This window comes from Paroedura picta, chromosome 3 (assembly GCF_049243985.1).
Source record: "Paroedura picta isolate Pp20150507F chromosome 3, Ppicta_v3.0, whole genome shotgun sequence".
Lineage (NCBI taxonomy): Eukaryota > Metazoa > Chordata > Lepidosauria > Squamata > Gekkonidae > Paroedura > Paroedura picta.
Genome location: NC_135371.1, coordinates 16,664,539 through 16,678,041, shown reverse-complemented (window position 1 = coordinate 16,678,041; position 13,503 = coordinate 16,664,539). Strand labels below are relative to the sequence as shown.

At 44.7% G+C, this 13,503-nt stretch overlaps 1 protein-coding gene across 6 annotated transcripts in view; it reads left to right on the top strand.

The window, feature by feature from the left end:
• Positions 1-13,503, top strand: part of ARIH2 (ariadne RBR E3 ubiquitin protein ligase 2) — a 52,032-nt gene that overhangs the window by 12,181 nt on the left and 26,348 nt on the right. The gene's annotated exons all lie outside the window — the stretch shown is intronic.

Here is a 13,503-nt window from a genome sequence, read left to right as displayed (position 1 = left end):
AATGGAAGAGAGGGGTAGTCCTCTTGTGTTTTCAGTGTTGCTTCTGTGCTTTCCTGGTAAATCCTTCTGAATAAACTCCCACAGCTGTGATGCTTCGTGGATAATGAGTTGGGGGAGTCCACAGCCAAGGCAGAGTATGACCTGTTATTTTAAGGCCATTTAAGAAATGCACTGAGGGATGGGCACTTTATGGGCCTGATGCAACATAGACAGCAGTTGTTACGTTGGCCCCTAAAATCTGATCCTGGATAACTCACTGAAGTTTTCTGCTCTGCCCTCTTGTACAGGGGGAATCTAACTTTGTGATTGAATGTTTCATTGGATTTATGAACAGTTCTGTGTAACGTAAAATCAGTGATAATTTTTAGCACATGAACCATATCTCACTGTACCAGTGTTGGGATTCTCCCCCAACCTCTGGAAATCATTGTCAAAAAGAAGCTCAAGATATACTTTGCAAATAACTTGGATCTATTTTAGCTTGCCAAGAGAGTCCTCAAAGGCATGTAACAAAAGTTCCAGTTTGACAATTGGATATTATGTTGTGTTTTTTGAGGAGGGATAATCATAGTCTTCAAGAGAAGCAGATCAGAGCTCCTGCAATCCTATCATTACCGTGACAAATTGCTTGCTTAGAGGTAGGTGCTCTTGCCTCCTGCTGTACCCAGTGACTAAGTCTCCTTGGGAGGAGGACACTTGATTTTTGTGCACAGTGAATGGAAGAAAGCAGTAATACTGCCTGGGCAGTAGACTTAAGAAGCCTGCAAGCCCCATTGCTTTAACTAAGGGCTGGGAGAAGAAGGCCATTCTTAAGCTCATGCCAATATCTAGCACTTGCTCTGAGCCAGGCGTAGTCAACCTGTGATCCTCCAGATGTCCATGGACTACAATTCCCAGGAGCCCCTGCCAGCAAATGCGCCATTTGCCATATTGGTGACGCATACCACTGACCCATCATGAACTTGAAGCCGATTGTGACTATTATGGCTAAAGATGTGATATACAGAATAGGCTTCAGTTGTGCTCTTCTGAAGCTTTTACTGATACCTGAAACTTGGCTAAATGTCCACCAAGCAAAACTCCATGTGTCAAATAAACAACTGTGACCCAGATAAGTTCTGGGAAGCTTATCGGGACACCACTAAGATGTGCATTTCCCTTCTCTGTGTGCATTTAATATCTGGTGTTACTAAAAATGACATTGAAGCCTCTAAGTACTCTGAGGTTGTCTTTACAAACCCATGGGCACATTCCCTTCATTCTGCCATCATCTTCTTCTACCTCTATCATTTTTAAAACTTATTTTATTGGTCTGTTCCTTACCACTCTTGGTTTGTTATCTGGCTTTGGGAGCCAGACACCAATCTCAATCAATTTGTTTGTGGTCCATTAACCAGTGAATTCCAACAAACAAAACACCACAAAAATGTTGAAATTATAATGATGTGACATAGATTATTGAGAATAATGGTTAAAGTGATAAAATCATATATACAGACACCCATCTTGAGACTTGGCAATTACTTTCTTCTCAAAGATAGTTTCAACAAGCTCCTTCTTACAGAATGGGGGAATCTGCCAGGGAAAAGCAACATGGAGCACATCAATCTGGTGTGAATTTAATTTTATTTATTTATTTATTTATATTTATTTATTTTACATGTATATATTGCCCTCCCCTGAGGCTCAGGGCAGTTTACACAGAACTTAACGGAACAGGAACAATGCAGAAAATTAGTGGCTATAAATAACAGTAATAGTAAACAGTAAAGGTAAAGGTATCCCCTGTGCATGCACCGGGTCATGGCTGGCCCTTAGGGTGAGCCCTCTAGTGTTTTCATGGCAGACTCAGTATGGGGTAGTTTGCCAGTGCCTTCCCCAGTCATTAGATATTAATAAAACAGTAATGTAGTAGAACAATGGAACAGTAGCAAACAGTAACAACTGCAGCATACTGACGACCTTGTAGTTGGACTTTTGGCGATGATTTTCATGGGAAGGAGGCTCGGGGGTCCAGAGGAAGGTGATGGTTCTGGTCGACCTCAACCAAATAGAGAGAAACAGACCTATCCAATGGCAGTACAATAAATATATTCATAAAAGAAAGAAAAGTGTCCTTTTTTGTAGTTTTCCTTATTTCTTTATTCTGTAGGACTTCTGTCAAAACAGAATCCAGGTAGTATTTGTTTTGCCATTGGATAGGTCTGTTTCTCTCTGTTTGGTTTAATTATTGGACTGTCCTTCTTATACTCTTGTACGACCTCAACCAAATGGCTGGCGGAGGAGCTCCCTTGTGCAGGTCCTGCGGAATTGGTCTAGTCAAGCCATTCTTACCTGAGTAAAGGATTTCCTGTTGCCTGATATCCTTGTAAAGATTCCTGGCATGGCTGCCCTTGGAATACTGTGTTAAGTTGTGGCTACCTCGTCTTTAAAAACAAATGTAAAGCTAGAAAAAATTCAGAAAAGCACAACCAAAATTATCAAAAGGCTGAGACACCTTCCCTGAGAGAGAAGGCTCAAGAGTTGAGGCTTATTCCAGGTATAGAAAACAAGACAACTATGGGTGGGCATGAGAGAGGTTCATAAAATTAATGCACGACATGGTGAAAAAGAAAACAGAGTAGAAGGGACTTTCTAATCCCATAAAATTAGACAACGGGTGGGGTGGATTCTAAGCCAATCATAGATTTTGTTGAAATTTTGGTAAGTAGGTAGATTGATAGCACTGAATCTATAGCCAGTTAAAAATACCTCTGAGAGCAAGGCAGAGTTCTGTTTATGATGAGCATAAGCACAAATCAAGCCCCATTTTGCTGGGACATCCAGTTTGCCCAGGTGCCTGCATTCAGATATGATAATGAACTGGAGCATGATTCAGGGTTTCCCAAATCTTGAATCTTAGATTGTGCAGAGAGAGGAGACAACAATCCTTGCACCATACTTCAAAAGTAGGCCAGCATTATTCCTCTGTTGTATTTCTAGGGAATAAGACAGAGCATTGCCCTTTGAACCTGCCAAGGTTTGAACTAGACCTTCTTGGTCTACAGCTCAGTCTCTTAACCACCACACCCTCTGGGCTCATGTAAAGTGTAGAACCATACTTGCTGGCCTCGGTTTCTTATATAGCAAGCCTAGATGCTTCTCACTTTAAGTGCCTTGTTCAGTACCGCTGAATGTAAGTTTTTGAGCATGTAGGAAATGTCATTTTGGAATAATGGTGAGATACAGCTAGGTGTCCTGTGAAATTTTCAGATGCTCCATCAGGGATGCAGAATTACCAAAAGCCATGGAAATTGTGTGAATGTGTCTATTAGAAAAACAAAGATGCTACAAACTCTTGACTTTTTTGTCGAGTTTGGGAAGTGGAGATTGCCCAAGCCTTTTCTCTTGCCTCTGCAGTCCTTTGTGTCATTGCCATTCTTCTCATACTTGACTGTGTGGGTGTCATAACAGGACTGTGATCAAAGCATTTCCATCTCCCCCCTGCTATTATTTTCTTGCCCACGGGTGTTCTGGGAAAAGTTTCAATGGCTTTTTGAAAAGGACTCTTGCAACAGCCAAGTAATATGGGTGTTCTTATGGCCAGTGCAATATTTTGGCTGCCTTGATAGGTTTGGTTTTATTGCAAACTAGGAATAAAGCCCATTTTATTTTTTAATAAAATGGGCGCTAGGAATGACATTAGAAGGAAGGCCTGAGAGGAGGAAGGCTTCCCTGGGGTCTTGGATGGAGGGGAGAGAGGGGGCGGGAGCACGGGGAGACGGAGGCTGCGGGCGGATGGTCACGCATGGCTCGCTGGGGCGGCTGTCGGCTACCGGTCGGTGGCTCAGCTTGGCGGCAACTTACGGCGGCTTGGGGTGGCAGCGAGAAGAGGATCTCAGGCGGCGAAGCGTCAGGGTGTCCGCGGAGAGGGCCGGCGTCAGGGAGTAGTCGTTGGGCGCCATGTTGGGGCCTGGAGCGGCTTGCTGGCGCGCAGTCGCTGCTGGCGGCCATTTGGCGCTTTGTGAGCGAGGCGGTCCAGCGGCGTTCTATTGGTGGGCGGAGGCCCTGGAGAGGGGGCGAAGCTGGAAAGCGACCTCAGGAGCTCGGCGGCAGCGGCGAAAGCGGCGGAGAGGAAGGCAAGCAGCTTTGGAAGGGCGTGTGTGGCGGCGGGTGGCGGCGGACGGTCAGGCTCCGTGTTGTTAGCAGCGGCGGGGGAGGCAGGGAGGGGCCGGCAGCCGCGCTCCGCAAGACTGCCGGGGTCTTTTCCAGCGGGCTGACGCGGCGACATGCGGCCCGATGCGGTGAGAGTCAGCCGGCTACCCGAGGGAGCCCCCGGCAGCCTGATGCGGCGAGAGGCGCTTAGCACTTCTCACCGCGTCAGGCCGCCGGGCAGGGAGCCCCCGGCAGCCGCGCTCTGCGGGAGTGGCGGGAGTGCACCAAGCAAGTAGGTTAATATAAAATGTTTATTATGTAGTGTATCTGAGTAGTGTTACATTTCTGGGTCATTGGTCATTCCAAAAACATATAGTGAGGAGCTCAGAATATTTCAAAAGCATTAGTACTTTTGTGAATTGGCCTGAAGCAGCACAGTAAGGATGGGGGGGGGGGTGCTATTAGAGATTGTGGCTTGATTCCTTTGATAGATAGTCCCAAAGTTCTTTGTTGCAGCTTCTGATCTGTTTGTATTATTTCTGATGCTTTCCCTCCGCTTTGCTTTAAAATGGTGCAAGAAACCATTTATCATAGACTTGTAGAATAATAGAGTTGTAAGGGACCTCATGAGTCATCTAGTCCAACCACCAGCACCATGCAGGACACTCACATGCCAATCGCTCATCCACTGTAACCTGCCACCTGTTTGCCTTCACAGAATCAGCCTCTCTGTCAGATGGCTATCTAGCCTCTGTTTAAAAATTTCCAAAGATGGAGAACCCACCACCTCCCGAGGAAGCCTGTTCCACTGAGAAACGGCTCTGTCAGGAACTTCTTCTGGATGTTTAGATGGAATTTCTTTTGAATTAATTTTACCCCGTTCATTCTGGTCTGTCCCTTTGGGGCAAGAAGGAACAATTCTGCTCTATCCTTGATATGGCACCCTTTAAAATACTTGAAGATGGTTATCAGATCCCCTCTCAGTTGTCTCCTCTCTAGACTAAACAGACCAAGCTCCCCCAACCTTTCTTCATACATCTTGGTCTCCAAACCCCTCACCATCTTTGTTGCCCTCCTCTGGACATGTTCTAGTTTGTCAACATCCCTCTTCAATTGGGGTGACCAAAACTGAACACTGAACTCCAAGTGAGGCTGAACCAGAGCAGAGTAAAGAAGGTCAATCTAAATCTCCTGAAGCTCCCAGCTCAGGACTTGTAGGGAATCCAGCACTACTTGGCTTAAATGTAACTCTCAAAACAAACCTAGTTTCCTCCCTATGCCATTTCCCGTAACATGACTCCATGGCTAGGACAACCAGTCTGGTTGTCTGCATTCCAGCTACACCCCTCTCTGCAGGTTCTAAATAAGAATTACCTCTGCTTCCTCGCTTTTAAAATGGACCAGTTCTTTGCATGACATTTTTAAGGTTTGATGTTGAAAGTTGTGATCTGTATTGGTATAGGGAGATACCACAGTGCATACCTCGAGTGGAGTGGCAGGTAACAGTGAGCCTAGTTTCAATGAGCAACTCCACCCTTTGGGATGGCCATTTTACACCTGGCCATTTTGCACCCTGGAGTTCTGGAAAACAAATCCCACAAACCTAAATATGGCCACTCCTGCTTCAAAGGTCCAGTTATTATTACCATTATTAACATTATTGTCATTATTATTAGATTATTTATAGTCCATCTTGCTCACCAGGACTGAAAATGGGTTACAGCGCACAAATAAAGTATAGTTAACAGGGTAGGACTTCAAATGAACAATCCAGTAGAGTTTGGACTACAGAAAACAAAACAAATGTCTCAAACAGAGCTGAAACCAAGCATGAGCTTTTAAACAGGATATGTTAAGTGGGGTGGGAAAACTATCTGGTCTAAAGAATACTTACAGAGGTACTAATCAAAGAATCATAGAATCAGAGTTGGAATGGACAGGGTCATCTAGTCCAACCCCCTGCACAATGCAGGGACTCACAGCCACCTGCCCACCCACAGTGACCTCTATTTCATGCCCAAGTGATCCCTCCACCAAAAATCTCCAGAATCCAGCCTGACCTGGAGGAAGTTCACCTACCATTCCACAGCGGCAATTAGCAATATTTCTGCTAACCTGTACCAAAAAAAAAAACCCTCTTGAATAATTCTGTTTCCCATGGAGTCCTACGGAAACCTTAGGATTCCTCCTATCGGATTTGACATTGATGAAAGCATAATAAATATGCGGACATGTTCACAAAGCACACAGATATGTGTAATTTCACTTTGGCATTAGGAGGAATTCTTTTGAATGTTTCTTGTGGAGCAGCTGGCTGTTTAATTATGTAAGGTGCTAAGCCTGGTAAACCTATTTGATTTTTATCCTACCCTTCCCCCAAGGAGCTTAAGGCAGCACATATAATCTCTCCCCATTTTACCCTCAGAGCAACCCTGTGAGTGGGAGGCTGTTGGACCAGAGGAACGCAGGGAGTTTCACGGAGGGCTGAAACGGTGGTCTCTCCAGTACTAGTGTGATATTCTAAAGGTCACTCCACTTTGTCTTTCACTGGCTTTGAGAAAAATACTGAGTTCATGATTACAAGGCATCACATTTTGATGGGACTCTATCGAAAAGTGCTATAATTTAAAGAACCAGGGGCTGCTCTATCTCCTTGGTGCCAGTTTTGGCTTAAGAGAAAACTTGATCCTTTTAATAATTATCATCAACCTCTGGGATCTGATAACCATCTTCAAGTATTTAAAAGGCTGCCATATTGAGGATGGAGCAGAATTGTTCTCTCTTGCCCTGGAGGGACGGACCAGAACCAATGGGATGAAATTAATTCAAAAGAAATTCCGTCTAAGCATCAGGAAGAAGTTCCTGACAGAGCAGTTTCTCAGTGGAACAGGCTTCCTCGGGAAGTGGTCGGTTCTCCATCTTTGGAAATTTTCAAGCAGAGGCTGGGTAGCCATCTGATGGAGAGGCTGATTCTGTGAGGGCTCAAGGGGTGGCAGGTTACCGTGGGTTTGTGAGTGCAGGGGGTTGGACTAGAAGACCCAGGAGGTCCCTTCCAACTCTATTATTCTATAATAAAATTGCTGTCTTCAAGTATGTATGGGAGCAGGCAAAGAAATGTACAGATATCTGATGTGGCAGCATATAAAAATCTGCCTTGAGCCCCAGTGAAAAAGGCAGACCATAGATGCTTCTTGGAAGATCTCATTGAGAAATAGATTGGCAGTGGGATTTGCTTTTTAGAAAATGTGCACTGTCACGTTTATGAAACATACATTTTCATGGATTTCATTTATCAGGAAAACAATGAGTTAAAAAAATAGCACTTGATTAAAAAAAACTGTTGGCTAACTATAGTTCCCCCAGGAACCAGACTCCCTTGACTGTCTTGAATATAGACCAGGCCTTGGCAAATTTTCTTTGGGATCTTTTTTGGTCCTAAAGGTTAGGTACCAGACTCTCTCCATCCACCCCAGTATTCAGAATTTTGTATTTTAAGGACAATATTTCCTCATTATTACTACCACAAAAAGTAGCACTAAGCACCTCACGGTTTCTTGTACATTTTATTTAGGCTTCCATATAACAAAATTGTTGTAGTATATAAAACAGCCTTTCTCAACTTTTTGGCCGTTGAGAAACCCCTGAAACATTCTGCAGGCTTCAAGAAACCCAAAAAAATGGTGCAATTGTGCAGAATATGGTTGGGAAGCAGAGCTGTGTATGTGCCTCCCCCTCCCACCTTCTCCAGACCCATCATTGGCCATTGGGGGGAGGGGGTCACCATGACCATATATGGTCATATTACCTGACAAATAACTACCATTCAGGAAACCTACCCAGAGCTGGCAAGAAACTGCAGGGTTTCATGAAACTCTAGTTGAGAAAGCCTGATATAAATACAGTATTTGCTGGTGTATAAGACTACTTTCCCCCCCTGAATAACATGCCTCCAAGTGGGGGGGGGGTCGTCCTATACGCTGGGTGCCCTTCAGTCGGGCTAGACATAGCTGCCCATAGCGGCCCATAGTACTGTAATATAATGTAACAAACTCTATATTTTGAGTGGAAATGTTGGGGGGGTCGCCTTATACGCCCAGTCGTCTTATACGCCGGTAAATATGGGGGTTACCTGGGCTGTCATCATGAAATCCTTGCTGAAAAGATTTGGTACCCCAGTGAAATTTCTAGGCCCTGCGGTGACCTGCCACCTGGGATTTGCTGAGCCCTGACCTAAAGAGTTGTTCCACTGAGATTTGAAAAGGATCTGTCCTGTTTAAAAGAAGTCTCAAGACTTGATATCTGGCTTGCTGCATCAGCTTACGTAAATGCAAAATTAAGTGTCTCACGTGGTGAAGAATTAGCATGTCTTCTGTCCGGTTTGGGAAGCCTGAAAGTGTTGTTGCTAGGAAGACTTAAGCCTCCTCACGAGGAATTCTGTGCATTCTGCAATCACGTGTGGCTGTCTGGAGAAAAGTGATTTTGATTTTATTTGCTGCCACTCATTTGACGGGGGAAATTATCCAGAAGATATTTAAAAAAAATTCCTTTCTGGTTTTATCCATTGCCTAAAGAGTTGCTACTTTTTATGGATTTGCAGGAAGCTAAAAATCTCTTGCTGCAGCTGCTTTTTGCAGGGTATATGTGGTGGGGGTGGAAGAGCAACACCAAATTGTCAAAACAATTAGTCAACATATCTGGGAGTTTATGGTAGCAATTCTGCAGCTGACCTAGAAAGTGAGTAAAGAGGCTGTGAAATAGTTACAACCCACACAGCATTTTAATGCAGCAATCTGATAATTACCCAGACAGAGGGGCAAAATGGTCCAAGGGGAAGGGGTCAATATACAATTCTGTGCTCCACTTATTTCCCAGTCTTAATGTGTAGTGTAGTGTTGTAGTCCCTCCCCCAATTTTCCAGTATGTTCCCTGAGAGCCAGAGCCAGTTTGGTGTAGTAGTTAGGAGTGCGGACTTCTAATCTGACGTGCCAGGTTCGATTCTGCACTCCCCCCACATGCAGCCAGCTGGGTGACCTTGGGCTCGCCACAACACTGATAAAACTCTTCTGACTGAGCAGTGATATCAGGGCTCTCTCAGCCTCACCTCCCTCACAGGGTGTCTGTTGTGGGGAGAGGAAAGGGAAGGCGACTGTAAGCTGCATTGAGCCTCCTTCGGGTAGAGAAAAGCGGTGTATAAGAACCAACTCTTCTTCTTCTAAAGTCAATTTTGCTCTCTTCGCATTGAAGGAGGCAGAAAAATAAGTATGAAGACTCAAGCTGGCAAAATTATAGTCTTAATTTTCCGATGTTCTCCTTGGAGTGTTTGCAGCTGTTTTGTTCTTATACTGCCAAACAAATATTTAAAGGCTTTCAAGAGGGGAGCTATTCATTATGATCAGGGAAATCCCCAAAGTTTTCATTCTTCTGTCTTATTTTGGAAGTTATTTGATCACGACGCTAGACTAAACAACTCTTATTCAAAGGTAAAACAGGAAAAGCCGTTCTGTACATTATGAAGTTCAAACTGACATTTTTGCTGTCTGAAGGCAGTTTTTCTTTTAACATGGCAATGTTAGTCTGAGAGATTTCTGTGACAAGCATGAATGTGTGAGAAAAAGAAGAGGGAAACATGATAACTCTTCATCTATTAGGAATGAACGTGGACAACATAAAAGCAAGAGGTGGGGAGGAATGCCAGCTGCTTTCTGTGCATCTTCTTTTTGAGCACATGGTATTTACTGCACTCACTTTGAAGATTGCTTCTATGACCTTGAATGGTAATTTTTTAAAATGGAAGTGTAGTAGTTAAGAGTTTAAACTGTGGCCCTCCAGATGTCCATGGACTACAATTCCCATGAGCCCCTGCCAGCATTTGCTGGAAGGGGCTCATGGGAATTGTAGTCCATGGACATCTGGAGGGCTGCAGTTTGACTAACCCTGGTTTAGTTCAGCAATGGAATAGGCTGCCTAAGGAGGTGGTGAACTCCCCCTCACTGACAGTCTTCAAGCAAAGGTTGGATACACACTTTTCTTGGATGCTTTAGGATGCTTAGGGCTGATCCTGCTTTGAGCAGGGGGTTGGACTAGATGGCCTGTATGGCCCCTTCCAACTCTATTTTTCTGTGATTCTGTGAACTATGAACCAATCAGTCCCTTTCTGCTTCATGCCTCATCCCTGAATTCACTCATAGATACAGCTCCCTGGAGTGCTTAATTCTGTGATTTAGTCCTGAGGAGGTAAGCTCTCAGCTCACTTTCACTCACAGTATGTTGAGGATATCAGTTTGGGCTTGCTTCTTGCATACATTTCTGATAGTGATACTGGCCTACCTCACAAGGTTGTTGGACGGCTTGTTTAAAATGCTTAACATATACCCCATTGAATGCTTATTAGTAATTTCCAAAAGTGCTTTTGAGGTCTGCATATGGGACATGTAATACCTAGGTTTTTGCAAGGAAAAAAGTATGCTACACTCCCCGTTTTTTGAGCCCTGCTGGTCTCCTTTGTCGCAGAGATTTCAGCTGTGTGGGGGGGAACACTTGGGTCTAAAGCCAGTGTGTGCAGATTAAATACGAGGAGCAAGTTGTTCTAAGGTTTAACCAGAGATCCTCTTTCAGCCCCCAGTCTAATTTAGCACGCCACGAATAAAGCGCCTGACATCTGCTTCCTAGGGCTTGTGGTGCTTCTCAGTCCTGAAATGCACTTTCTTTTTCTTTGTGAGTTATCTCAGATGGCGACCATCTGCACACTTTGAGGCTCCCAGGCTTCAGGTTCATCAGACACCTGCCTGGGCGTCGGCAAGCGCTTGGACCTGGCAAGTGATTTGGCTCTTTCAGAAGACTGGCTCACACCTGGGACTGTGCTCTCTCTAAGAGCCCAAGTAAGCTGTAGCTGCAGGAGAACATGGCTCTGTTCATATCCTTAAAAGCAGGGGGTAGTCAAACTGTGGCCATCCAGATGTCCATGGACTACAATTCCCATGAACCCCTGCCAGCAAATGTTGTCCATGGACATCTGGAGGGCTGCAGTTTGACTCCCCCTGCTTAAAAGCAACCAGGTGTGTATGCTGCCTGCATTGGCAGACAAAGTGATACAGAAACTGTTCAGTTAGACTTCTGCCTGCTTATATCCAAAGATGATTGGTACTGAATTTAGGGAAGAAAAAATTTAGAGGGGAAGAATTTTTTTTTTAAGTAAGATCTCTTAGGCCAGTTCACGATGTGTATGATATTCCAACTGTGAGAATAAATCCAGGTGGTTTAATGCAGTGGTTTTCAACCTTTTTGGTCCCACCTTTAATCCTGAGGCAGCAGCAGGGACCCACTAAGCTTCCAGGAAGAGGAGGAACAAGTCTTTCTGAACCACCCTACATATCAAAGGAGTCCTTTCCACCAATGAGAGACCTTGCCTTATTGTCTTGGCATGTGTGCAAAGAGAAGTAGAGGAAGTGATATTCTTGTTCTCTGCACACACTCCTTAGCAGCAGGGCTTCCAAAATACTGAGGGCTCTCTAGCAGTTTGTGACCCAGGAAGTAGGGCTCCACAGTTCATGTCAGGGTTTCAACCCACCGTGGATGGGAAGCTGCTGGTTTATTACATGTACTGTGACATATCCCAGATGAAAGCCCAGAGATTCTTAAACACTTACAGCCATCTGCATTGTAGTACCAATCCTTAGTGCCTGAGAATCCGCACTCTCTACTCCAGAGGTTTCCTGATGGCCCTGAAAGGGTTTCCTGAATGGGTGGGAATTAATTAATGTTCATATTTTTTTTAAGTATTTAAAATTTATTAGGTGATAGGGCCATATATGGTCATGTCAACCTGTCTCCCCCCTCCCAAAATGGCAAATGGGCCTGGAGGGGGTGGGTAATGGGGAGGCCCCAGCTGTGCTTCTCAACCATATCCTGCATGATTGTGTGACTTCTGGGGTTTCTTGAAGCCTGAAGAATGTTTCAGGGGTTTCTCAATGTTCAAAAAGAAAAGTTGAGAAAGGCTGCTCTCCTCTGTTACACTATTGATGGTGGTACTTTGACTCAGTATACATGAACACCACCTCTATTGATCAAAGTGTAGTAATGAACTGGTTGTAACAGTTTCCTTAAGATTTAAGGACATTTATGCTCACATTGGAAGTATTCCTTAAACTTCCTTAAAAATGGCAAGAGGAGCAGTCATTTCTCAGAAGTAAGAACAGCTCCTGTCCCTGGGAAATGGGTCGGCTTGAATGCAGAATGATTTTATTCATTTAAAATATTTATTACCTAACTTTTCCCCTCGTAGAGCTCAAGGCAATTTATTATGCCCGTAGATGTCTTTTCTCATGTAATCCTACCCTCTTCTGGTGCCGAATACCACCGCATGGCTTAGAGTGGTGTGGGTGGGGCATGCCACAAAAAAGGGTTGGGGTTATGTTAGCCTGGCACAACCTACTTCCCAGGGCACATTTGACAGGAGAATTGGGGTGAGGAGCCTACTGCATCAGCTTTGTCCGCTTTCCTGGGTTCTGTACTATTTTGTACGTAATTCCCAGGTAACTTAGCCTGTTCTCAAAAACTAAGCAGGGTCAGCAATGGCTCGTGATTGAAGCCCTGGGTCACTAGATTGTGGCAGGCAACAGCAAACCACCTCTGAGGGCTTTTGTTCGGGAAGCCCTATGTGGTCTGAAGAGCCTCTTGTGGCGCAGAGTGGTAAGGCAGCAGACATGCAGTCTGAAGCTCTGACCATGAGGCTGGGAGTTCAACCCCAGCAGCCGGCTCAAGGTTGACTCAGCCTTCCATCCTTCCGAGGTCGGTAAAATGAGTACCCAGCTTGCTGGGGGGTAAACGGTAATGACTGGGGAAGGCACTGGCAAACCACCCCGTATTGAGTCTGTCATGAAAACGCTAGAGGGCGTCACCCCAAGGGTCAGACATGACCCAGTGCTTACACAAGGGATACCTTTACTTTTATGTGGTAACTGAACAGGAGCGAGATCTGGGAGTCATGGTAGATAATTCACTGAAAATGTCAGCTCTGTGTGCAACAGTAGGAAAAAGGCAAAGGCTATGCTGGGGATTATTAGCAAAGCGGTTGAAAACAAACTGACCAATATCATAAGGCCTCTGTATAAGCCTGCGGTGCGGCCTTATGTCAAATATTGTATACAGTTCTGGTCACCGAACCTGGAAAAGGCCCAACTAGAATGATTAAGGGGATGAAACACCTTCCCTACAAAGGGAAGTTAAAGAGGTTAGGGCTGTTCAGCGTGGCGAAGCAACAATTGAAGGGTGACAAGATAGAGGTTTGCAAGATTATGCATAGGATAAAAGAGAGAAGAACTTTTCTCCCCTTCTCACAATCCAAGTATTCATGGGCATTCAATGAAATGA